The 27828-nt window shown below is 47.3% G+C and overlaps 1 protein-coding gene and 1 long non-coding RNA gene across 9 annotated transcripts in view; both read left to right on the top strand.

The window, feature by feature from the left end:
* The window catches only part of ABLIM3 (actin binding LIM protein family member 3), a 101695-nt gene that overhangs the window by 5289 nt on the left and 68578 nt on the right, over window positions 1-27828 (top strand). The window lies entirely within an intron of this gene.
* On the top strand, window positions 248-27468 carry LOC118497977. Its single transcript, XR_004900506.1, has 4 exons — window positions 248-1301; window positions 2149-14129; window positions 18451-18456; window positions 27458-27468. It is a non-coding gene; the product is annotated as an uncharacterized LOC118497977 (long non-coding RNA).

A 27828-nucleotide genomic window follows, 5' to 3' on the forward strand; every position in this document is an offset into this window, starting at 1 on the left:
AAATTAGCCTGTTTTGCTGGGATTGTAGCCAGCACCAGGTTCTGTACATAGGAAAGCCATAGTTTTTGAGAAGACTATTAACCTGGTATTGTATCTGTCATGGGTTGAAAGGGCATTACAGGGAAGTAGGGTCCCAGATCCTACCTGGGTCCATTGTGGTCAGCCTCCTAGGGGACCCTGCAGGGCAGAGAAGGGAGCAGAGTGAGTCTGGAGAGGCAGGGAGTTAAGAATTCAAGACACACAGCAGCTCAAGGAGCATGATGACCTTCCTCTTCTAATGTCATTGCCAGGTGGGGACTCTTGAGGAAAGGTGCTATTACAAACACAAGCGCAGGATGATGCCCTCTAAAGAAATTCTAAATTTGCAAAACTGGTAAAATAGAGATGATTGGATACTTTACAAGGACAGAGATTTTTTTAAAAAACAGTGCTTCCCAGATGAAACAGTTGTTGACTAAAGATTACTTGAGGCTGAAGGGGGGTTAGAGGAATAATGTAAGGAACAATTGAAAAACCATGTAACAGGGTGATGAGTATAACACAGCTCTGCAAATCACAATGTGATTTCAAGAGTGTTCATGTCGCACAGAGGAAGTGATATCAATTCCAAACTCCAACTTTCCTGTCTGGCCAAAGCTTTATCTCACTCAGATAACATCTGCTGTGGTGAATGGCCAGCACCTGGCTGATACCCAACATTAGCCAGATATCATTGTAAAAGAACAGAAAACAACCAGAAGTATGTGAGCACCTTTGCCAATTAAATTGTTCTCCTGTAGTTCTTAAGGGCACAGAGTGGGACTGAGTAGCTGAATTAAAATTCCAGCTCTGCCTTTTCCTTGCTGTGTGCCCTTGGGCAAGTCACCTACCTTTTCTGTCTGTACCTCAGCTCCTCAGCTCTAATAATAATCACAGGGGGTATAATAATAGAGGCTTTCTCATAGAGTTGTTACAGAGAACAAATAAGTTCATAGTTGTGAATTGCTAAACAGTGCCTGGCATGAAGCAAGTGCCTATAAAATGCATAAAATAGTGAGTATTAGTTTGCTAGAGCTGCCATAACAAAGTACTGCAACTGGGTGGCTTAAACAGCAGAAATGTGTTGTCTCATGGTTCTGAAAGCTAGAAGTCCAAAATCCAGGTTTCAGCAGGATCAGTTCCCTCTGAGGGCCATGAGGAAACAAACTCTGTTCCAGGCCTTTCTCCTTGGTCCATGGGAGACTCAGTTGAGCCCAGAGTGCCAGAGGTCCTGAGCACCAAAGTCAGTTCTGTGTCCCATAAATGCTGGGCTTCTCACTTGGGTCAGTGAGGAGGATACCGGGCCAGCGGTATCCATCTCAGCTGCGGATGCTCCTTGAAACATGAGAAAAACATACACATGGACAACCGAGTCCTGTGGGGAAATAGGCACGAAACAGCCATTCTTTCTAGTGGAGAGCGTCCCATTCTCCTGCACGAGCAGGTTTTTATTGGGTTCATTTACACAGGAATTCAGGTAAAGCTCATTAATCATTGCCAGAAAGTAAGGATCAAACAATAGATAACAAAGAACTCTGAGGGCCTATTTTGAGTCAGGGTCAGATAGCTAAAGAGCTGTAAAACTTTGAGGAACAAACTTACTTCTTCCTTGGATTCTTATCATTTAATTGAGAGCATTCTAAACAAAGCAGGTTTCACAGAATTTTACATATTCTTTCTTAGGCCTGATCACCCGGGGAACCCGCCCTTTCCAGCACAGGGCTGCACCACCCTCTGTCATTGTTTCAGGCTTAGGTGGAGCAAGGGAAGTAAGGCAGCCAAGAGATTAGGAGATTTTCTCGCAGACAATGAGGACTCGGGTTTTGTCAAAGCCGAGGGGTGGGGGTCCATCACCCCCTTTTGCTGTAGCCCCAAAGTCCTTCCTTGGGGGCTTCTCACGTGATCGTGCCTGTCTTAGATCGTTCCCCCCTTGGGGAATCTTACCCGTCATTGGCTGACCAACCAAGCAATAAGGGCCAGGGAGGGTGAAGTAAAAGGAGCAGAAGCGGTGCCCCTTCCAGGGAGATAAGCTTTTGTCTCCTTGCGGGCTTGCAGTCCAAGGTTGTTCCCTCAGCCATAGCCTTGGCAGGGGTTACAGCTTCTGATACCAGGCAGGGCGGTTCCCAACAGGTCAGAACTCCCAGAGCTCTGGAAAGCAGTGGCTTTCCTAGGCACAATACCCAGCACTGGCTCATCCTTGACGTTGGGGATATCACGCACACCACATGCAGCAGTAGCAAGAACCATCCTCCCTTATTCCATCAGCTCCCTCCGGCCCTCGGGCCCCTTCCTCGGCCTTGCCCCTTTGCCTCTTCACATTGCCTTCCCTCTAAGTGTATATCTATGTCCATATCCCCTCTTTTGATTAGGATACCAGTGGTACTGGAGTAGGGCCCACCCTAATGAACTTGTTTTAACTCGCTTACCTCTGTAAAGACCCAATTTCCAAATGAGGTCACATTCTGGAGCACCTGGGATCAGGACTCAGGTGTATAAATTTGGGGGAACACAATTCAATCCGTAGCATAGCGTTTCTTAAGTAAATGACCCCAGGAGAAGTCTCCCCCAGGAGAAGTCTTCCCCCAGGAGAAGGCTTTGCTATGGATTGGTTTCCCCTGAGTTTAAGCCATTATTCCCCAGGGCTAGTGTAGGGTGCCGATAGTTGATTATTAAACATGCAAGTTGCAAAGGTTATCTGCCCAGTTTTGATGTTTAAACCCTAATTTCACCAGCTCTGAGAACCTGAGGGGAAGAGTTCACACGCAGGAGGTCCCCAGAAGGGAGGAGTGCAATGGCTAAGTAGTCCACACTCCCCACCAGACCCCCATTTGGGTCATTATACACAACTGTCACTTGTCAGTAGTGTGATGGAATGTACAGTCATGGTATTGGTTTTCAATCTGCCCAGTCCCTGGGAATATCCAACATGGGGAGTAAGAATTGGATTGCTCATGTGTTCCCTCGACAAGTATTTACTGCCCCCAAACTCCACCCCAGACCTGACGCTGGGCACACAGCAGTGAATGGAGCAGACACAGCTCTTGCCTTCATGGATCAAACAGGCCAGCTGGTGAAGAGCATGACAGGACATATTTTATCTGCCCCACACCGGGTTTTCGGTGAATTTGAATCATTTGTCAACATTGGGAGATTGCGAAACCAAAATTAGAATTTACAGCTTCTCTTAAGAAACAGCTGGAGGATCTCCCATCCCTGGCCCTGTTTTGCTGTGTGACAGCAGTCAGGAGGATTGCCTGTTCTCAGTGGGGCTTGTACTGGTCTCTAGTGTGCCATGGTTGCCACCACTTCCTATGTAGTTGCACAAGAACAGCTTCATATTTTTATGTTAAGCATTTGAATTTTTAAACCCCTGTCTAGTAGATGATCCATATAACATCAAACATGGGGAAGTGATTCTTTACACAGAGAAGTGGCAACTGCAGCATATCTGTTAATTATTATGAAAGAAAGTCCGGCTTGGAGTTAGCAATTGATTAACACTGCCACGTTATTAAAGTCCTCTTGAAGCGCACAAAGCCTTACTGCATGTCCGTATTTCCCCAGCTGAGCTATTCCCAGAAGGGAGATATCATATCCTGTTGGATACAGTTGGGCAAACAATGTCCCACCCCATGTCCTAGAGGTCAGTTTTATTTCCAGGGAAAGCTGGTCGGGGGTGGGGTTAGGCACAGACCAAAGGAAGGAAATTCTGGATAACTGGTTCTAGCTCTGGGCTCCTTTTCCAGGCCAAAGGAAGGTACTGTGGGAGGCTGAGCTGTTCCAGAGATTGTTCTGGTGTCAGACAGCCTGGTTCAGTTGAGGACAATCTAGTCAGCAGCATGAGCGCCACAACAGTGAGGTCAGTTTCTGTACCCACCCAGCTAAGGAGTGGTTACTGAAAGACCACACATTGACCTCTTACAGCTACTCAAGACCTATTCTCTGCCAATATGGCATTCCCCTGTTGAGAAAGAGAGGTGAGAAGGTGGATAATGCTAACACCATTGCTTCAGTGGAGGGCAGATTTTCTTTGCACCTCTGGACGAAATCAGGGTAGCAAATATTCATAGAAAGCCAAGCACAGTGTCTGGCACATCGTAGGTGCTCCAAAGATGTTTTATGAGTTAATTTATTCATGAAAAGCTCGCTGTCTTTTCCTTTACAATACAGACCTCCCTACTAAGCTCTAGGTTTGTTTCTCAGGCCATCTGCTAAGTCTCCCACCTGAATATTCCAAGGCCTTTCACCCCAAATTGTAATAAACTTAAATAAACCTACAATTTAATAAACTCATTCCCTTTAAAGAGAATAAAGGGGGAAAAAACTGCTTCAACTTTCTGGTTCCACTTGATTGCTCGAACCTCCATCGACCCAGTCACCTAAGTTAGTAATTAGAAAATAATCCTTGTCTACATTTCCTTTCCTTCACTCTCCTGTGTCCAGTATGTGTCCACACCTGGTCATGCCTCTCAGACACTACCTGAAGTCTTCCCTTCCTCAATGCCGTGACTTCTCAGTGTCTGTGACAACAGGCCTGGCAGCCATTGGAGTGAAAGTGTGAGTGGGGGACGGGCAGGTTGATCGCGAGTTCAGTAGGAAGGAACAGAGCCGTGTGGGCTGCTGTACAATGTGATTCCAGGCTGAGTGGACAGGAAGAGGCTGTAGCACTGCTCCACAGAACCCTGATTAGGGTGCATCCAAAGCATTGTGTTCAGAGCGGACAGTGATCAAGTGGAGCATGCCCAGGAAAGAGTGGCCAGGATGGTAGAAGGACTCGAACATGGCAGGCACAGGGAGGGCATTGAAGGAGCAGTAGGGAGATGCCCGATCAGCCCTCTTGTTGGTTTTGTGTTTGCCTGAGAGTCCAGCAGCATCGTGACAATTTCACACGATGCATTTGGACTGAGTCCTGCAACCCCGAAGTCTCTAGCCTCCCTCATAAGTGTATCACCAGGCAGACAAGGGGTCCAGACAGGCTCCACTTGGCCGCCCTGTTGCTCCCAGTGCTGTGGTTACTGCTGCGTGCTCCTGCAACCGCCCCACTCCCTCTCCTGGCAGAATTCCACACGCTACTGCCTGTATCATTTCCAAAGCTTCTTCCTCGCATCTGTTTAATTTTGTACAAAGCACAGGTCTTTCTTCAAGCGCTGTTATCTCTTGCCCTCACCAGCACCAGCAGCACCAATGAAACAACCGCGTTGCAATAATCAAATGACGCAGTTGATCTATTTTAAGCACCTGAAGCACCCTCCACCGAGTGCCAGTCTTCCCCCAGCAGGCTACTCGCAGCATGCAGGAGCAGGGGCCGCCAGAGGCCCGTGTCTACGTTTTGAAATCTGGGGAAACAGCCCAGGGATCCAGACCCTGCCAGTCCAAGGACGATCTAAGGCAACCATAAAAATAGATAATTTCACAGTCAGCGTGTGCCGTTCTGGAAGGAGAATTGCCTGTGATGCCAGCATTATATGGTACAAGAACCTCAAGTGGCCATAAATCCCTCTTTCAAAGGCAGAGACAGAGCCTGGCCCATTACGTGTAGGGAGAAGGGACATGGGAGGGAGCATTTTAGGAACAAAGAGAAGCTCAACCCACATCCCGGATGCCTTAGCCTCAGATCAATTTTTTCTCCTCCTGCTAATCAGGAGACATTCTTTTCCAGCTATAACCTGTCTGAGTGTAAATGTTTGACATGTTTTTTTTAAACGCTTCCAACAATCCTACCTAGGTATCGCCCGCTTTCGTAGCTAAGGAAGGCCCCTGTGTTATGTTGTGTTGCACCATCCTTCGAAGAACCTTCCACAGTCAGTAACTGTTTCACCCAATAGCTTGTTTTATTCATTTCTGTCTGTTATCCCTGTTTGATAATGAGCCACATAATGACTCTGTGACACGCCTGTCGTTTTGTTCGTTGCTGAGTCCTCCAAACACATCACAGCGCTTGGCACAGTGATGATTGCTAATAAGAGTTTATGTTTGTTGAGCATTTACTGTGTATCCAATGCCCTGCTAATCTTTTCACAGATATAAACCCACTTAACCCTCATGAAAGTCCTAGGGGGTAGACACTAATATTAACTTCATTTTACAAAAGAAGAAACGGAGGCTCAGAGAAGAGGTCATTGGCCCCAAATCTCACATTTAATAGGTACTGAAGCCTTGAATGAATATATGACTAGATGAATTTAATGAGGAATATTCATATCCCCATTTTGCATAAAAGGGAAATGAGATTCAAAGGTGAAGTCACCTGGTCCTGGTCCCATGAGCTGGGAAGTGGTGGGGCAGGTGACTGCAACCGTGTGGATCTGACTCTGAGGCCCCCTTTCACCCCGTCCTGCTTCCTCCTTTTCACTGTCTTTCCCCACTTGACTGTGATTTGAGGCGGCTGTTGGATGTCCCGGCACTGCTCTCCCACTCACTGGTGCGATGACACAAATCCCCGCCCCATGTATGGCAATGTGCCAGGCACTGTAGGATGGGAGATGCCCAGGACAGGGGGCATGACCCCAGACTACCTCCTTCCAGTGTCCCCGAGGGACAGAGGGAACCATCATGGGTGTCGTGAGGGGAGAGTGAAGAGGAAGACAGGCCAAATGCCTTTGGGGAGCCTGGGGGGTGCTGCATGGAAAAGACCTTGGGAAGTGAATAAAATCGTGGTAGGTGGAGTAGAAGGGCAGGAAGGGGCGTTCCAGATGGGTTTACTCGCTTGTTCTCCCAGCGAGCATTCCACAACCCCTTGTTGCACAACTTGTATATCCTGGGCTCTTGGCTTGGGTGGAAGGTGAAATAAACAGACACAGAGTGTTTGGGGAAATGTCGGGAAGTCCAGCTTGCTGACACTCTGCGGGGTATGAGTAGGTGGAGCGTGAGGAAGTAAGGCTGGGGAGTTGGGGAGGATCAGATCGTTGAGAGTTTTAAATGCCAGGCTAGAGAGTGTTTGTTACAGTCTATGGCCAATGAGGAGCCGTGAGAGGTTTTGAGCTGAGCAGTGACCTCACCAGAGCTGTGCATTATTTAGGACCATCTCCCCGGCAACGCATACCTGATGGATGAGAGAGCCCAGAGGCAGGGAGAGGCAGGCTAAGTGCAGTGGTGCAGGTGTGAGTGGAAGAGGGAAGGCGTGGCCTGCGGAGAGGATGGCAGTGGTTCCGTAGCCCACTGTGCATTGATGTCTGTACTGCCGCGCATGCCCCCAGGTGGGCCGGTTATCTGATTCTGATTTCCGGGACTGTGCGAACTGATACTTTGAAAACTAGGTTGCTGACCAAATCGAGACGCCTACATAGTGTGTTTGATAAGCCCGAGAGCTGTGGAGTCAGGCTGCCTGGGTTCAAATTCCAGCTCGGCCACGCACTAGCTATGCAGCCTCCAGAGACTCGCTGTACCCCCAGAGCTTCAGTTTCCTCTCAAGGGGGTATTATTGGGGGGCCCTGAGTGAGGGGCTGGACATAAAATGCTCAGCTCAATACTTGGCACATAGAAAACAGTCACTTCTTGATCATTCCATTGGGAGAGGGGAATAGAGGTATGTATTAAGAAGTACTTATTATATATCAGACTATATTCTAAACTCCCCATGAATTGTCTCTTTTGGTCCTAGGCGTAAGTGAGAGATGAAAATAATGTCATAGAGGACATTTTTAATTGAAGTAGGAAGCATGTTATACTAGACCAGAGCTGACATGCTTTTTCAGGAAAGGGCCTGGTAGGAAGTATTTTGAACTTTGTAGGCCGTACAGTCTCTGTAGAATGAAAGCAGCCCTAGACGGTGTGTCCTCAAATGGAGGAAGCTGCAATCTTAACAGAATTTACTTACAAAAATGAAGATGGGGAATGATTTGGCCCATGAGCCCAAATTTGCTGAGCCGCATGCTAGATGATGTCTATGATCTCTTGCAACTTTGACATTCCAGTCCAAAATGATGACACGGAAATGCCTAATTCTTATTTAGCTCATCTTTGTAACTACAAGGGGAGTCTATGTCAAATACAATAGAGAAGGCGCACTGGAAATGCAGGCACAGAAAGGCTGTACAGAGCCGTCTCTGTTTCTGTGTCTGCTGTCCTCATGTTCAGCACGCCCATAATTCACACTCTAGTGTTACACGACCCTTCTCAAGCAGTCACTAAATGCCAGGCGATGCAGGCTGCCCTGGGATCGATCTGTTCAGTAGACAGTGCTTGGGTTGCCGAGAATGATACTCAGGCCTGAAACTCTCCCAGTTGGGAAAGTACAGACATTCCAGGCTAGTGCCTCCTCCTGCTTTGCTCCCCATTCGCATTTCCGACTCGAAGCCCGCATTCCCTTGTAAAGACAGTAGCCATATTGTCAGTCCAGCGTGTTTTATCATCCCTCCTTCTGGTTCTTTGCAAGAACTCGCCTCCTCCTCCCCAATTCCATGTAATACTACTGGGCTGTCAATTGTGGTGTTCTGCGCCTCCCCCAGGGGGTAGCACATGACCTAGACTAGCCAATCCATGCTTCCTATCTGCCTTAACCACAAGGATGTGTTCATTAGTGGACATTTGGCCCAAGAAAGACCCCCCCAGAGTATCTCCTAAAATTGGGTGAGGAGATACTGGGAAAGAGAAGTATTCATTCAATTAAGGTTGTTGAGCTGAGGAGATGAGTGTCGGGGGACACTAGTGACCATACTTGTCCAGTATGTGAGAAGGGACTGTCTGAAAGTAGAGAACGCCATCTCTCTGATGATGTAGTAAGGCCCCTGTACCCAGCCTGACCTGAGGCCAGACACGACCCACCATACCCCACCCTAAGACCTCCCGGCTGCAAGAACTAAAAACATTCCCTTTTTGCTTAAACTGGTCTCAGCTGGATTCTAAGGATGGCTCTTCTACCCATAGGCAATTACCTCCTACAGCCACCCCCATTTATCAAAGTCCCGGCCATCTTCGGGCTAAAAGACTCTTCTACTCCAGCTTTCTCATATCCACTCCTGAAGCGATTTTATTCCCTCTTCTGCAGTCCCTGGCCCTCATTGAAAACATTCTTATGGTCAAGGTCATTTGCTATAAGTCAACATGGTTTATTCATGTGCTTCCCTAGCACAGGGTATACTGTATTTGCTCCCCACCTACAAGCCACAGACCACTGGAGAGCCAGATAATTATTGCTGGAGCTTACAAGTCCACATGTGCACCAAGTTCAAATGCATAATATTCTGTCAAATGCATGGGTTTGAGAAAATTCAACACCACAAAAAGCTGCCATAACTATGACTTAAATGTAACACTAATAGAAAGAGGTAACAAATATCTATGACATTAAATAGGGTCCTCAAATGAAACGAATGTGGCTACAGGGACGTGTGCCTATGTAAAAAAAATTTGAATTTTACCCTTAAGATTTGCATACTTGACTCTATGCAAGTTATGCCACAATAAAAAGTAAAAACTAAAATAAAAATAAAGGAGTCCTCATCCTTGACGAGCGTGTCCCTCATGTCAATGTACAAACATTAATTTGAGATAGATCATAGACCTAAGTAAACTAAAGCAAAAACTATACAGCTTCTAGAAAAAAATACAGAATATCTTACAACCTTCAGGGAAGCAATGACTTCTTAGCACACTTAAAGCACCAAAAATGGGTGAGAAATTCTAAGGGCTACTTCACAAAAGAACACAAGCAAATGCTCAATAAGCACATGGAAAGTGCTCAATGTCATTAGTCATCAGGGAAATGCAAATTAAAAGCGCCTTTTTACACCTGCCAAAAGGGCCAAAATTCCTCATACACTGTGGTGGGAATGGAAAGTGGCACAGCTTTGCGAAACCGTGAGTCTCTTCACAACGCAACACAAACCCACCTGTGATCCAGTGATTATTCTCTTAGGCTATTTACCGATGAGAAATGAAAACATAGATCCTGCAAAATGATCTGTGCAAGAATGTCCTTGGCAGCTTAACCCATAATATCCCGCAGCTGGAAACAACCCAGACATTCCTCTATAGACAAATGGATAAACCAATGGTGATGCATTTGCACAATGGAATACTACGAACCCACTGTTGGTACATGCCACAGCATGAATGAGTCACAAAAGTATGCTGAGTGAAAGAAGCCAGACATAAAAGAACACATACGGTATGATTCCACTGTATGAAGTTCAAGAACAGACAAAACTGATCTGTGGATAGACACCGTAAGAGTTTACCTCTGGTTGGGGGAGGAGGGATTGATTGCAAAACATGGCAGCAAATTCTCTGGAGTGATGGAAATGTATCCTATCTTGACTGAGGTGCTGTTTACATGGGCTTATATATTTGTCAAAACTCATTGTAATTATAATCTGTATATTTCATTATTTGTAAATTAAATGCACACATATACAGAGACGGTGGGAGGGGAGGGTGGCCTTTGAGAGACTCCTAGGCGTAGAAACAGAAGAACTGACTCCATTTAAGTCTCAGCTCTCCCGCTAGCTCTGTGACCTCTGCTAGTATCCTCATCAAGTCTAGGGGCCCATCTGATGGGCCTTGCTTACCTCAAATGGCTATTTCAACTATAATAACACTATAACTATTATAATAACTATAATAACTGGGGAAATGCTTGGTAAACGTTTAATCATTGTTCATTTTAAGAGATTCCTCTCCAACCTATTTTGTTCAGGTGTCTCCCTGGCCCTGAAACTCCAGCTGCCCTGGCCTCCTTGAACTCACCCCGTGCCTTCCAGCCTCAGGGCCCTTGCACATGCTCTTTCTTTGCCTACACTGTTCTTGCCCCTGGTCTTCCATAGCTTCCTTGCAAAACTAACATTTCGGCTAAAATGTTTTAGTGTCAGATTGCCTGTCCCCAGCCCTTACTCTGTTCCTTCATTGCACTTGTCACAGTTTGTAATTACCTGTTTATTTGTTTATACACTTACTATGGATCTTTCCCACAGAATTGTAAACTCCCAGAGAGGAAACATGTTTGTTTTATTTGAAACAGAGAGACATGTACCTCTTCTCCCACCTACTTTCTCCACAGCCAAACCTGCTTCCTCTCTGCCTTGCTGTCTCCTTTGAAATCTGCATTCTTCTCAACAAATGACGTGCATCCCCAGTCCTTAGCACATAGAAATTAGCCAGTAAATGCTGCCAAATAACTAACTGTGCCACCAGGCACGAGCTTTACTGTGTGGACTCTACCTGTTTGTGCTGCCTTGGTACTTTCTGCTTGCAGCCAGGTCTTGCCTGGGGCTTGGTGGGTGCCACAAAAGTGACGCCCGGGTACTGCTAGTTTCAGGTAGTGTGCCCACTCAGGAAGAGCCTCTGTGTCCAGGGAAACTTTAGGGTACCTTGTCCTCAGGAAGGCAGGGACGTCTTGCGTAGCCGCACTGTATGGCCCCTTAGGGCCTCTGCATCTCCCTCTAGGTCAAGAAGACTGCAGCACAAATAGGCCAGCCATCTAACATACCAGAGTCTCCTCCGTCTCTAGGGCCCTCCACACCCATGCCCAGCACGGGCCTGGGAGCAAGCGGAATGAATGCCTGTGTCCACATCCACCTTCTTCTTCGGCACTCTGCAGACCTCTGACCCACCCTGGGGAGCTTTTTGGCCTAATCCCCTCCCTCTCTCTACCTCTAATAATCACACCGCCTTTTGGGGAGGAGGTTCTGGATCTGCAAGCCGCTTCCCTCACTGAGGCCACTTCTCTCCATGGAGTCAGCCCCAGGCCAAGCAGTTGCCCCTGAGTCCAGGGCTCCCGGGCGTCACCCAGAGCTAATCTGCCTGCAGGAACTCTCTGAAACCTTCTGTTTTAAAACTGGAATGTGCTGGCTGACCTGGATCATTTTGGCTTCCGTGACGTCAGCGCTTTGAGGAAATGCTCTTTGGTGGCAGCAAAGTCCACTTGAGGGTATGAACTTAGGGAATGCTCCAGTGAAAATGTAGGGGCTTTGAGATAGGGGAGACAGGCACCCCTTCCCCCTCGTACTTCCTCCATAGCCAAACTTCTGCTTTCTCTCTGCCTTGCTGTCTCCCTTGAAATCTGTATTCTTTTCAACAGATAATGTCAATAAGCCCTTTATGTGAGTGGGATTTGGGTCTACTCTGTTTCTCATCTGAGAATCTGCCCTGTGCCAATGAGTTCGGGCCTCTGGCCCACGTTAATTATTGTACCAGGGTTCAGGGAGTCGAATGGGGACAGAACGCCTCTTTGGCTAGGAGAGTGGTATTCTGGTAGGGCTTTTTGTTTTTTGTTTTTTGTTTTAGCATTAATCTAGCTTAGAGAGGCTGAGAGAGTGAAAATGCTTATATGCTTCATTGATGTTTGCTCCTTCTTTTCTGAGCTCTTAACTAGGGCTTGAAAATCAAAATGTTCATGACTCTCTTGGGATTTTGTGAACTTATATTGGCAATAATTTTTTTTTTTTGCTGACATTCATTCCAGGAAATAGAAACAATATTTTAGGATGCAGAATGATGGGAAGTCTAGTGGGGGGGAGGGGTGTGTGTAAGTGTAGGAAAGAAAGCTCCCTGACCTAGGTGTCAGAAGGCGTGGGTTGGAGTCTGGACGCTTCTCTTCCCTTCCCTAAGCCTCAGTTTTCTCATCTGTAAAACAGGGAGAATGTCCTCTTGTCCCACTCCTATGTTTAATGATAATCAAATGAGGCAATGAATGAAAAAGCCTTTGAGTTAGCCTCTGTTTTGCTAATTATTAAGTCGATGTCTTCTTCACTTGGTTATTCTTTGAGAGAGAAGCCAGCATATATTTGAATTGGTTTTTTATTGCTTTTGGTTGCTGGCTATGTTTCTTCATTAAAAGTTAATATAGCTCCAGGCAAAAAATTGAGCACAAGGCAAATCCAGCTTTATCTGGGTTATAGGTCAGTGGGGCGAGGTAAAAAGGGTCAGTTCATTGTGAATCGAGTATCCTTACATGCAGCCGTCCTCATTTCAAGCATTTCACCCCATTGTTAGGTCATGTGTTCACCCGTGTACTTCAGTATCTCACCCAGAAAGTGTTGTCTCTATAATTAAGTGGTGATGAAAGACAGGTAGGGCAGTGAGCACAGGATAGAGGCTCTTCTCCTCCCTTTGAGTCTGGAAGGACAGTGAGCAGCCCAGACAAAAAGAAAGAGCCCTTTCATCATGCCCATCAGAGCAGGTGACTCGTTCTGGCCGACAGGCCCAGAATTTCACCCCTCAGCTCCTTTTACAATTCCCAGGTGAATGGTGCCCATCACCAGGACCCGCCAGGTCTAGTTTGGGGAGAAGAGCCTGCGCACAGCTCGGTGGGCCTCGCTCCTTACTGCTCCCCTCATTCAATGCCCTGACACTTCAGCTGCCCCTTAGACAGTTTCTACCAGTGACTAACGTGGCAGAGGCAGTGGGACAGGAGCCGCCAGGACTTCTTCCTGCCAAAGCCATCTGCCTCAGCGTGCATTTTCCAGGTGCAACACATGTGTACGTTTTGAAGTGGGAATCTCCCAGTGTTGAGAGGGAGCAGGACCTGTCCGAGGGAGAAGAAAGGAAGCCAGTATGGCTGTCATCTTGCTGGAGGGGAGGTGGGTCCGAGATAAGATGGGAGAGGCTGGCAGAAAGAGGCCTTGCAGGGCCTCACAGACCTTGACAAGGAGTCTGCTTTGCCCCAAGACCAAAGGGAAGGCACTGAATATTGTTAAATGCTGCTGGAGGAGTGGGAGCAGGATTAAGCAGCATCGCATTTGCATCATCAGATCTGCCTTTGAAAGCATCACTCAGGCTCCTATGTGGAGAATGGGTGGGGAAAGAGGCCAGTTAGGACCTGTTGGGATCCTCCAGGCATAACATGATAGGGCTGAGGCCAGGGATAGATGGTACAGCACGTCTTCCGCTCCAGAGGTATGCCACGGTCTTGATCCTCTGATAGCCTTTATACCCTTTGTACTATTTGAAATAATAATCTGGCATCTGTATCATTTTGCTAGGACTACCATAACAAAATCCCACTCAAGGGTGGCTTAAACAACAACAGTTTACTTTATGATTGTTCTTGAGGCTGGAAGCCTGAGGACAAGATGTCAGCAGGGCTGGATCTTTCTGAGGCCTCTCTCCTTGGCTTGTAGAATAGATGGCCATCTATCTTCTCCCTGTGTCTTCACAGGGTCTTCCCTCTGTGTGTGTCTCATCCCATAAGGACAGCAGTCATATGGGACTGGCGCTCACCCTAATGCCCTTACTTTAACTTAGTCATCTCTTTAAAGACTTTGTCTCCAAATACAGTGACATCCCGGTCCCCAACACACTTTTTTTCTTGGATTCCCTACTAAAGGCATTTGGATAACCTTTAGCATTTCTGTTGTCTGTTATTTCCCCATACACATACTCACATACACCCAGTAACCATATTATGGATAGGAAAAGCTACATAACCACTCAATGGATTTCATTTCAGTTTTGTTCTTCCACCAGATTGTTGAACTTGACTGTGTTTTGATTCTATTACAGCGTGGGTTAGCCACAGAAATTTCCTGTACTGGTTACTGGTTACAAGTCTTGGGAACATATCTGTTGCATTTGCCTTCCTTGTGGGCTCAAGAAGTACTTGTTGTAGGAAACAGCTGTCAAGTTCATCCTGACCAAAACTTTACTCCTCGTGTCATCCCATGGTGTGTCTAAATGTTTGTTCAATGCCCACAAGAACACTCCAGAGTATATAGACATGGGTAGCATCCCTCCTGAAGTAACTTACAATCTGCCTGGGCAATAAAGCAAGCATAAAAGTGAGATACTAAAGGGTACACTAGGCTCGAAGCCGGTGGATCACCTGAGAGCTCAGCCCCCACTCAAACCTACTGAATCAGGAACTCTGGGCGTGGGGCCCAGCACCCTGTTTTGACGAGATATCCCAGGATTCAGATGCATGCTCAAGTCTGAGATCCACTGCTTAGGCATAAGAAGTACACACCCAGAGGTTTTAAAGAAAGAAAGCTCATATTCGGAGGGAAGTGAGGAGAGGGGGATCTGGAAATATTTCTAGAAGTATGTTTCATAGAAGATAGGCCTTGAAAACTGGGTTAGATTTTCATATTTATATGTAGATTATTATATTTACTATAATTGCCATCTGTGTGTTTATGTATTTCTTTTGCAAAAGTAATTAACAGCCTGGACTCTAACTTGAAAGATCTGCTAGCTGTCCTTCTTGCATTTTAACTGGCTCAGTGTGAGTTGAGGCCCCCACCAACATATGCTCAGTTATAGAACTGGCAGTTATGGTTGGGGGAATTTTATTGGAGGGTACGTTCCATTCAAAACATTGCTTGAATTGGAGGTGGAGATTCTACCTCTACTATATCCTAAGACAAATCAGGCCAAAGCATCTTGAAAGTTCACGGTAGGGAGGGATCATGTAGTCTGATAACCCTCTGCCACATAACCTCTGAGGTGGCCTTGAAATCTGGGTGGCATCAGGACACTCGGCATAGACACACGCTTCTTTGCCAGCCCAGTGAATAATTCTATGGGACAGGTGGGCAAACTATGTCTCAAAGGTCAATTCTGGCCACTGCCTGTCTTTGTAAGTAAAGTTTTATTGGAACACAGTCATGCACATTCATTTACATATTGTCTATGGCTGCATTTGTACTAACGAAAATACAAAATTTTAACCCCCGCCTTAAGACTTTGTATTTATAAAAACTCTTAAATTGCAAGTGACCAAAACTCAGTTCAAACTACTCAAGTTAAATAGGAATCTATTGGCTTCTGGACCCCTGAAGTCGAGGGAAGGTCCGGGTGGAGCAGCGCCTCTTGAGATCCAAGGGCTGTCTTCTCTCTGAGCACGCTGCTCTGTCATGTCCACTGCACCTAGTGTTTCTGAGCTCTCCTCCTGCCCACTCAGTCTGACCATCCCTTCAGCCTTCGCTGCCCACTTCCATTTCCCTGCACCTAGTCCACTCTGCGGAGTTCAGATCTTTGTTCTGGTGTGGTGGGTCCTGCACCCATAACATGCCACTAGACTGGGCACCAGAAGTCCTGGGTTCTAGTCCTTACTGTGCTATTAAATACAAAAACACGAGGTAAGATGTCAAGACACTGACAATCAAAAAGCCCTCCATAAATACAGGGGATTGCCTTTATTTTAGAATCAAAGCACATTTAAGCTGGCAAAGGCACAAAAGTTCATCTCATCCTGGTGGTCTGGGTGACAAAATGATCTATAAATGTGTTTTATTTGACTCACATAGTGTTCTTTGTTGTTTGTTTAATATTTGAGCCATGCTATCAAAACTGGGAGATTTTACTTTAAAATCCAGATTTCTGGTTTCACTGAGCTCACGTCCCCATGTGACAGGAACCAGAAGAAACCAAGCTGGGGCTGTCCCTGCCTGTTTGGTCACATCTCCCACTCCCTTCAGCTTTTCCCAGCCCACTCACTCATTTGCATGACCTACCTACCCTCTCAAGCACTGAGTCTGCTCTCCCTAATTTAATACAGTTTCCATCTGATTCCCAAGGATCTGATTCCTCTCTGGAGAGCCTGGCGATCATGCAGTCCCAGCCAGCTTCCCACATATGGGAGGCTTGCTACCTAGAAAGGCACCCCATTTCATCTCTGGGTAGCCCTGACTGTTGGGAGAGTTCTCCCTGCATAGTCCATCCTCCTTAGCATCCCAAAATGGGTAAGTGGCCTGCCCTAAGTCTCCCATTGTGTTGGAGGGTTGGGAATCAAAGGTGTCAGTGTGGCTCACCAAGCTAAATGATCTTTTACCCCACCTGATGGAAAAGTGGGGAGGTGCATTTTTTAAAAAATAGTCATTTGAAATCAAGTTTATTTTTTACTGAAATGTTTACATTTATACATATTCTAAAGAATAGGAGTTAACAAACTTCTGGAAAGGGCCAGATAGTGAATACCTTAAGCTTTGCAGGTCAACTACTTAACTCTGTAATTTTAGCAGAAAAGTAGCCATAGTTAATACATTAATGAATGGCCATGGCTATTTTTCTAATAACGCTTTATTTAAAAAGACAGACAGTGGACCAGAATTGATTCTCAAGCCACAGTGTGTCCACTCCTACTGTGGAGCCCTGCAGTGGGCCAGCAGGAGTGTGTGTGTGTGTGTGTGTGTGTGTGTGTGTGTATGCTGGGTGTCCCGGTGCCACCCATCTTGCAGGGGCCAGCTCAGATGTGGCCTTTCCAAGTGGCTTGCCCTGATTCCTCTGTAGGAAGTTACGTCTGTAGCATTAGAATTCCTTTAGTACAAAATTTTCAAAGTTGTTCCAGGGACCGCTGAGAATCCCTGAGACCCTTTGAGTGGTCCACAGGATCAATGTTATTTTTGTAACAATCCTAAGAACTTTTTTCTTCTTTTACTCCCATTCTCTCATGAGGGTAGAGCAGGGTCTGCCAGAGCTGATGGATGGTGAAGTCGTCATTCTGACAGCCAATGGAATGTCTGCATTCTTGTTAATTTTTAATTCTCAGATATGACTTCTAATAGGGTAAACATCAATAGATGCAACTCACTTAAACAAAAGTTTTTCGAGGTTCACAGTAAATGTTAAATGTATAGAGGAGTCCTAAGACCAGACAGTTTCTGAACTGCTGCTACTGTGCTTTTCTTGCCCTACAGGATGCTTCTGTTGTAATACGGACTTTTCCAATATTCCCTGCAAGTCTGTAATTTTCTTGTAGACAGGAGCTGTGCTAACTAATGTGTTTTATGATTGCACAGGAATTTATATGACCGAGTTTCATTTATTAAAAATGTTTATTGTAAACCTGCTGTTGGCCAGACGTCATGCTTGGCATTAGGACTAGAGAAGTGAGCTCAAAGATGCCATCCCTGCCTTCATCAAGCTTACAGTCTACTGAAGGAAATGGAGACTCAGCAAATCATCACAACGGATGATATCAGTACATACTGAAAAATGCAACCAAGGGACAGTGCTCAGGACTGTGCGAACCAGACACAGCGGGGAGTCTGTGAAGGGCCTTTGGCCTGAGATCTGTGGGGTGCAGGGACCCATTTAAAGCAGGAATTCTCAGCCTTGGCACCACCAACATCTTGGAGCAGATTGTTCTTTCTGGGGAGTGGGGAGGGGCTACTGTGTGCATTTTAAGGTGTTTGGTGGCATCCCTGGCCTCTACCCACTAGTGCCAGTAGCACACACACAGCTTGGTTGTGACAACCAAAACATCTCCAGTCATTGCCAAATGACCCCGGTGGGTAGGGCCAGAGGGGATTGGGAAGTTGACCCTTGCTGGGGCTGCTGATCTAGAAATGCCATGTGGTAGGAAGGCCACTGTGGTAGACCCCGTGAGAGATGCCTGTGGCTGGGACCAGGCTGGTGGAGATGGAGAAAAAGACTAACTTTTAGAAAACAAAAACCATCTGCCAGGGTTGAGTGAATTAAATGTGTGTTTAATTACCTTATTAGTACATTATTTCAGTGCCAGGCGACTTTTTCAAACATTTCTGAAGGCTGGCAAAGACATCAGTGAAAATATACTTTAATACTCAGGATTTTGGCATGTTTTCCAACAGCACTTTAACACACATTAGTATAAGATATCAAGATTTCTAAAATTCTCATCTCATTGCCAAAGATTATGTGAGTTTGTGGATCACTCACCCAAGGGTTCCCAGCCTTTAGAGAACAAAAGACCCTCCACAGGAGCTTGTTTAAAATTTATAGTCCAATTCGATAGGTCTAGGGTGGGACCCAGAAATCTGCACGTTGACCGTCCACACCTCCTCCCCAGGTAATTCTGGAATAGATAGTTAGCTGATGACTTTGAGAAACACCCATGCAGCAAAAAGCGCCCCTATGGAGGAGTTTATTCCCATTTCACATCCACCACCGACTTCTGCTAATGGACCACTCCGTCTCGCCCACCTCAGTTTGTCTGACCGTGTTCATCTCCAAGCTCCAGGAAGCTTTCCCTAACTTCCGGGATGCTCCCATAGCATAGCCCCCTTGGTTCCATAGAGTGCCTGCAGCCACAGTTGACTAACAGTGACTTAAACAATCTAGACAGGTCTAGTCTACAAATCAGAAAGTCCGAAGAGGGACAGATCCAACCAAGGAAGGTTAATTCAGAGGCTCAGTGTCGTCCTCAAGCACCTGGATCCTCCCCAGTTCAGGTGGCTCCCCTTAGAGACCTGCAGTGAGGCTGCAGTTACAGCACTCCAGGTGAACAGCAACCTCCAGGAGCCAAGGAAAGGAAAGAAAACCTTCCATTCCTTTCCTTGTGCCTCATTGACCAGGAGTATATCACATGCCTTTGTCTAAGTCAACAGTTGTCAAAGAATGAGACTATTAGAATCTGTTTCACCAATCAAGATGCCTTCCCAAAGTCTGGGAGAGGTCACAGCCTTTCTCGGGAGATACGGTTGCTCAGGGGAAGATAAGTAAGAATGGGCTCCCCCTAGGAGAGAGAGGTTAGCAGATGAAGAGATGAATGTCTGCTGGAAAGGAAGCAATAGCATCCCCTGCCTTTCTCCCCTTCCTCTCTCCTAGCACTTTCCCACCCTCTCCATGGCTGGAGTGTGAGTCACATGAAGGCAGGGGCCCGTGCACCTCATCCGTGGCTGCGTCCTCACCCAGATGCTCTGGGTCATGTTAGATCCATGAGGTCCAGCATAAAGTGGTCCATGAATATTTGTTTAATTTAAATTGATAAAGTGTGATTTCGATAGAAAACTGTGATTAATTAAGGTGTAAGTAGTTGGTTGCAAGTGGCAAAACCCTAGGTCAAACTAACTCATTTCTTTAGAAAGGGACCACTCTATATTGGTTGGTATAATTGGGAAGTTCATAAGTGCAAGGGCTTCAGGCCAGTCAGGATCCACAGACTGACGTGTTGCATTCGGGGACCTGTTCATTCTTTCCATCTGTAGCAGGCTCTCTCATCTTGGGGGTGCAATATGGCACCGGGCACCCCAGACTACCTTCTTCTGGCTTAGCAACCCAGAAGGCTTCTCCAAAAGCTCCTGCAGAAAAACCCCAGAGAGGACTAGGTCACGTGCCTGCCAGTCACATCGGGGCTGGGGTTCTCTGCTGGGCTAGGCACGGGCTGCTTTCCAGTCCTGCGCTGAAACGAAGTCAGCCCACCCAAACCCCATGGAATGGGCTCTCCACGGGAAAGAGAGGTTCTTTTGCCAGAAGAAGCAGAAAGCAGATGCTGAACAAGCAAAACAACAGATGTCTACTGCATTTATGGATGAAAAAAAGCTGTTTGCAGGGCCTCATACATGGGCCAAACAAGAAAGTAAATATTTTCCCCCGCTCCCCCAGACTATACAAATTCAATCCGAAACTGAATGATGCTTTGTCTCCTAAAGGTAAAAAAAATAACGACTAACTTTTGCCCTTTGATTTTTGGGAGGAGGGCCTCTGTTTTTACAAAATCTTCTATTTCAAAAGAAGTATTTTTCGTCTTTCTCCCTATTGTTGTTCAGTCTTTTTATCCTTTCTTGGTGGCATCGTGTCCTGACTTCTGGGTCTCACGTATCATGTATGGACAACCTACTAGAAAATACTAAAATGCCATCTCTCCACGGTGCTTTCCTCTATTTTTATTTTCTTTCTCTCCTTTCCCTTCCTAATCAGGAATAATTCACAAAAATCTTAGCACTCCATGTTTTGACTGCTCTGGTTCCTTTACCAAACTCTGCCTTAGACTATTTCATTTAGGGACATATATTCATCATTCATTCTATTGGGAAGTATCAATTAGTTGCCTGCCAGTACTATGTACTGGGCTCAGCATTAAATATACAGTAAAAAACAATCTCCCTACTCCATCCTGGAATTCCTTTGAAGTAGGAGACATGTTTATCTTTATATCTCTGTGATATTTTGATTCATTTTACTGTTGTTGTTATTGTTGTTGTTGTTATCATTATTATAGCACTCTTTGGCAAAGCACTGACAATATACCAGACTGTGTGCTAGGTGCTGTAGGAATGTAACTTCTGATCCTTTCAGAAATTCTGAATGGTAAATACCATTACCCCCATTCTACATGTGGGGAAACTAAAGCTCAGTGACACGGCTCCTCGCTCAATCCCGCAAAGCCTGTGAGAGGCACAGAGTGGATCTGAATCCGGATCTAACAGGTTTTATATCCTGTTCTCTCACCAGCCCACAGAAACCACTGCACACATACCCCACAGCGCAATTAAAGTTTGCTCCCGTGTTTCCGTGGAGGTTCACCCACCGCCTTGCGTACGGAATGCAGGACGCAGGCTTTGGGCTGTGAATCCTGTGGTGAGGATAAATCTGCACAAGCCCATTCTCTCTCCCTATTCCCCCCTGGGGACACTGGCAGGCACCTTTGAGGCTACATCCCTTTGTTCCCAACCCATACACTCATAATTTCAAATACATCTTTCTGAGGGCCTTGGGGCCTTGGGTTCTTCCTTGGCAAATTGTAAATCAGGGCTGTCTACTAGAACTTTCCACATTGATGAAAACGTTTTATTTCTGTGCTACCCGATACAGCTGCCACTAGCCACATGTGGCTACTGAGTACTTGAAATGTGGCTAGTATGACTGAGGAACTGGATTTTAAATTCTATTTAATGTTAATTTTAATTTGACTAGCCACACATAACTAATGGGTACCACATTGGACAGTATAAACTTAGAATAATTTTTATCATTCTTTTCACCTCTGGGTTTTACAAACACTTTTAATGATATGGCATAAAGTATTGCAATGGAGTGGAATAGAAAAAATATCAGGACACATCATGTGTACCTAGAATAAGTTTTGTTTGTGAAACTTTTATTTCACATGTTTGTGTGCAGGGCCATTTGGCAAAGCTAATTTCTTCCAGTGGGTCATGGTCCAAAAACAAGTTTAAAAAACTCTGTCCCTGAGTAATGGCACAGAGGCCTTAGGAGTGACATGCTGACATGGACGCTCTCTTATCCAGCCTGGGGCCCTGCAAGGCCTCATTTCAGGAGTCTTCTGTTCTTCCAGACCCCACAGGCATGTGGGGAGCATGTGACTCCTCTCCGACAGTAATTGGAAGTGACTGTGTGGTCATCTGTCTGTCTGGATGCAGAGATTCCCCCACTGGTGGCCCACAGGCAGAATCTAGTCCCCAGAGACAGGCCTTGTGGGGACCTTGACATGTTTTTGCAAGACAAAAATCTGCTGGGGCGCAGTAGCTTCTTCTTTAAGTAGACCAGGCTTGCCAGTTTGGTCCCCCTTGGCTCAATTTTCCACTGACGTTATCTGCCTGGCCCCTGAAAGTATTTTGTGTCAAAACCGTGTTTAAGATACATAGACTATTAGATCTGAAAGGAAATTGAAAGATCACAGAATGCAACCCTTTTACTTTATAGATAAGAAAACAGCGGCTCCAAAATAGGGAGTGTCCTGCCTGAAGCCTCATGAGAAGCTGATAGCAGAGTAAAGACAAGAAGGAACTGGTTCCCTCTCAGGGAACAAGGAAGAACCAGATATTAATAGAAATCTTAGTGGGACAGAGGGGGAAGGAAGGAAGGAAGGAAGGAAGGAAGGAAGGAAGGAAGGAAGGAAGGAAGACAAAGGCAAGGAAGGGAAGGAGTCTCGGGGGAGGAGAGGACGCTGGGATGTAGCAGGATGATGGTAAGCTACCCTCTCAGGCCTGGGCCTGGCTGTCAGGTCAGATTGCTGGGAGGGGAGCCTCTACTACGCGGTAGTCCTGCTGTAGGAGCTCCCAGGGAGTGGGTGATGGCAGAGGCCAGCGAGAAGAGCTCGGAAGAACTTTGAGCAGTGGGACAAGTACTTTAGACACCAAAGAGGGGGCTTCCAGGAAACCTCTACCCCTGAGAACTGAGGCTATTTGGGACGGCTTTGAGGATCCCCTAACTTGTGTCACCTACCCCTCACTTCGGGCTGCCCCCAGGCAAACTGTCCCTGTTGTGAAAAGAAGGTGGTTTCCTCCTGGTCCTGGTGTGGCAAGCATGAAGGGGACCCTGAGCGAGTTCCTGCCCTCACGGAGCCTCAGGGCTGTATCTGTAAAGGTGAGGATGTGGATGACATGGGGCAGAAGGTGCCTGGATTCCTGCTTTGGGGAAAGAGGGGGTCACAAGTCGGTGACATGCCAGGCCCTACCCACTGCAGCTCTTCGGGCTCTCGGTGTGGGGATCACAGCTCCAGTGCCTGCAAGCACCTGGCAGTGCAGGAGAGAAGCCGGCCAGGGGTGAGGCCGACGGAAGAGGCAGGAGCCATGGCGATCTGGAAGGATTTAAAAACAAACACCAGGCCGCCCGAATAAAGAATGACTGGGAGCCACCTCCAATGGAAGCAGCCGGTCTAGGGGATTTCCCTGAATGTCATCGTGTGTGTGCATTCCGAGCATGGTTCACAGTGGAATCAATATAACCTGGGGGCCGTTTCATCATTTCAATAAAGAGTTCATAGCTTTACAAAAAAAAAAGTGGAAACCTCTAGACTAGATGTCTGCTCTATGCCCTCCACTCTGATACCGAAAACCTGTAGGCCAAGGGGAGCCCGGGTAACAGCTGGTGGCCTTGGACTTCCCCATGACATACCAGGGCTCGATGGCCTGGCAGCGTCTCAGGGAGCAGACACTGTGTAAGTATTAAAACCTCTGGCGCAGAGGCCAAGGGACTGAGTCACTTGCAGCGTGAAGACAATTGCTGGTTTCCTGAAGTTCCTTTATTTCCAGCACGGTTTCCAGGACCCCAGACGAAACCCAAATAGTGTTTTTCAGATAAGCTGCAGAGATGTTGGAAAGGGTGCCACAAGCCCCACGCGAGGCAGCCCTGCTCTGCTGCTGGGGTGCTCGGGCAGCTCCCCTGTGTTACCTCATGACCTGCTGGGCGAGACAAAGACCTGCTGGGAGGGCCCCTGCGGAGAAGGGAGGGAGGAAAGGATCTCTCCCAGGCTCACTGGTGCCCAGCCGAACCCTCGCTCTAACAGGGGCATGAGGTGCGACTCCAGGAAAGCGAATTAACCTCTCTGTGACTCAGATTCCCCGTCTCTAAAATAGGGGTCACTTGGTGTCTGACCCCGGAGTTGTTGTCAGAATGGAGCGAGATGATAGGTAGGAAGCACTTAGCACGGGGCCTGGCATGCACTCGTCGCCCCGTCCACGTTAGCAGTCTTTAGCTGCTTTTACAGCCCCTCAGGGTCCCTGCCCGGGGGCTCTGTAAGGGCAGTAAGGACAGAACAGAGACAAGAGAATACCCTGGGGACTGCCCCATCAGACCTTGCCTGCTCCCCCGTCATTCTTACACAGTCCTGTATATCAGACTCTGAAAGCCCCATGACGAAGTGCAGCAAGATGATATTTTTGAAATGTTAGCTGGTGTTTCCTTCACCCACCCCTCTTGCCGCCTTCCCTCTATTCAGTGAGTGGGGCCTGAGGGCCTGGACGGGCAGCAGAGGAGGACAGGGACAAGCGGGGTGGCTTCCTGGCTTTTCAGTTTCCAAAGTCTATGCCCTCAGAACAGGAAGGATTTATTACAAGCGAATATTCTAGAGACAGCCTTAAGTAGAGAAGGCAGAAAGGGCTCCTTGACCCCGGCTAACAGAAATGATTCCCTGGCCCAGAGGCAGGGAGGGGAGCCTGGGGGAAGAAAGGAGAACGGGGGTCTGTGTGAGTCCGGAGAAGGCGGCCCTGCACTGAGCGGGACGTGCCCCCAGGGAGCCGCAGCAGGGCGGGGCGGGGCAGGCTGGCAGAAACTTGCTTTCTGCTGGTCTCGAAGTAGGAATAGTTAAGTTATATGAAAGAAATGGGTTTTTTTCATCTTAAAGTCTTTCACTGAATGCAATCAGACATATATACCTTTCTTTTTTACAATCATAAGATTGATACAAAAATAAGTGAAAAATTAATTCTATGGCATTATATCTGGACAGCAAAATGCAGTTCTCCTTTTATCAAGCAAAGCGACTTCACACAAGCGAAGACTGCATCACTCCTGTCATGCAAGGCAGCTCAGCTTCCTTGCCTGCAACGCCCGTGGTGGTGAAGGGCTGTTTGGGTCTAGCCCAGATACCCTTCTTGCTGGAGCCGCAGCGTGGCAGCTGGCTGTCAAGCAACAGCAGTCTGTCTGGCCAAGAGCGTGCCGTTCTGACACATGTCCTGACAACACACGTCTGGAGAAGGGAGCGTAAGCCATGTTGCCAGCCGCACGCCATGCCATGGAACAGGCTGATGAGCCTGGCAGACAGCGGCTGTGGAGGAGCTTCTGTTGCAACAAAGGTTTCGCGATGTTGTCTTGGGGTGACAGACTGTGTTAGTGACCTGCTGACACAGGAAACTGTGGCCAGGCCGGGGCCATCTGTGCGAGGACCAGGGGATTCCCAGGGTGCTCCTACCTCTGCTTTGCTGCAGGTGCCAGCACCTGCAGAGCCCACCTCTCCCAGGGACCCAGCATGCACACCTGTCAGGCTGTACCTGCTGGCACCAGGGAAGCTGCTCGGGGCAAGGCCTGGGGGCAGCAATCACGGCCTCTTCACCATCTGCCGTAGATGCCAAATGGCCATTCCCAGTTTCCTGGTCTGCACTGTAGTGCCCTCCATCATTATCCTGTATCTTTGTGAAATATATACACACACACATTTTTAATCATCTGGATAATGGATGGAGGATTACTGTTGGCAGAAAAATTAGATACCCCCTCAAGCCTCCCCCATGCCTACTTCCTCCCCAGAAGCACTTTTGCGTGGCAGACAGTGGCACCTGGCCGCGAGAACACAGGTTCTGGAGTCAGGCTGCCTGGGCTCGGATCCCCCCTCTGCCCTTCACTGACTAGGGCCTTGCCCGAGTGACCTCAGCTCTCTGGGCCTCGGTTTCCTCCGTGAAATAAGGCTAATAATAATATCCCCTCAGGAGTTACGAGCACTCAATGAGATGACATATGCAAATGGCTTGGCACAGTTCCTGACAGCAACCACTCTCTAAATACTATGTCTTATCCTTCCAGACATTTCCTTAAGCGTGTACCCCTCCTACTTCTTCATGTATGGCCTCATTAAACCCTACCCTGCTTCTGCATCTTGGAACGCTGACTCCCCAGCCCACCTACTCTAATGTTAAATTTCGAGTGACTCCAGATCTATGGCGATGTAGTCTCTCACGGATGCTCTCTCCACCCTTCCATGGCCTTGGGACCCTGTGCCAGCCCAGCTGTCCCTCTAGGTCTGCCCTGTCTTTCACCCTGTTGTTCTAGAACAGGTGCCCTCATGCACTGATGCAAATGGAAATTTCAGCGTGTACTCAGATGAACCCCTTCTCCCTCCCGGGCCTCAGTTTTCTCATTTGTTAAGTGAAACCATTGGACTCGTTTAATTCATTTTTTTTAATTTACTCATCAAGTACTTATTGAGCACTTATTGTATGCCTGGTACTGCGGGTGCAGCAGCAAACAAGACAAACATGGTTCCTGCCCTCCTGTCGATCATAGTCCAAGTGTGTAGGGAACCTCCCAGTCCCTTGCTGCTCTAAAAGCCTGGTTCTAGGTACGCACAGGACGAACATAGATGTAATGACACGCAATGACACGTGTGTAACCCTTAGAGGTTACCAAAAGCAGCTCTCAGTGTCTCCCTATCAGAGTTTTCAGAAAAGATTACTCACTTAGTATAAGTAAGCACAAACAACAAACACTCGAGCGTGTCTCTCTGGAAACAGCAGATGTGCCCAAAATACACCACCCAGGACAACATAAATCATAGCCTCTCATCCCCACAACAGGAAACACGCATCACACATTCCTCTGCAGGCTATATCAGCAGCATGTCAGCCACCCACCTCTGCAGCCCACAGAAACCCATAAACAGAGAGCGTTCGGGGAGAGGGGAAGAAGTGGCTTAAGGTGACGAATGAGCTGCAACCAACCAAGGGGGGCGTTTTCCTGCCGATCACCAAGGAGGGAAAACCAGAAGAACCTTTGCCCAAGATGGACTGGTCCAAAAATGGATTTGACAGTGTTCGAGCCAAGCTCAGTAGCAAGTGGTGGGGGTAACTTGAAAAGAATTCCTACACTGCATTGGAGGTAGGAATGCACAGCTTCAGAGGTCCTTTACTTAATTATTGCTAATATTTAAGGCTGAGCTACATGGCAGGCAGTGTGCGAAGCACTTTTGTGTAATTTAATTAATGTAGTACTCACAAATGACCTGAGTTATTCCCACGCCAGACATGGGCAAGTTGAGATGGGTACTACACACTTAATTTGCTCAGGGTCACATAACCAGCAAGGAGCAGGCGTGGAACACACACCCAGCCCTCCTGGCTGCCGCATCCACACCATTAACCTTTGTGCTTGTGCTTCTCACCCCGCCCAGTGCGGGGTCCCACGTCTCTGTGTTCTTACTACAGCAAACAGGATCAGGGTCACGGGCCATGATTCAATTCCAAAGTCAAACCCAAGGTCGCTGTCGGTAACTACTTGTATATACAGACCCCGCCCTAACCTTCCCGGCAGGCAGCTTTCTACCTGCGAGATGCCTGGGTCCACACTGCAGTCTCCTCCTCTGTGTTTACCGAACCCCTGTGAACACACCCAGGCTACTTGGGGCTCTAATGAAGCGGTGGGAAGCTGCCGTGTGGCAGCTGCCGCACGTGCGTGTTTTCCTGGGCCCCAGGCTGTCATGCACTCGTTGCTGAATCAGTTCATTCTCTGCTTGACTTTCACGGTTCAACCAGAAGCCCCACTGTTTTTATTACACTTCGAGCCAATTATTCACAGTTTTTATACTGTCTCCAAGTCAGTTTCGTCACTCTTTTAATTATACCCCAGCATAGCATAGATGCTTCTACCTTTTAAAGACTCGTTTAAAGAAAGCTCTATTAGAATGTGGGAACATTTTTATCTCAAGGTCAATGATCCTCAGGG

Source organism: Phyllostomus discolor, chromosome 13 (assembly GCF_004126475.2).
Source record: "Phyllostomus discolor isolate MPI-MPIP mPhyDis1 chromosome 13, mPhyDis1.pri.v3, whole genome shotgun sequence".
Classification (NCBI taxonomy): domain Eukaryota; kingdom Metazoa; phylum Chordata; class Mammalia; order Chiroptera; family Phyllostomidae; genus Phyllostomus; species Phyllostomus discolor.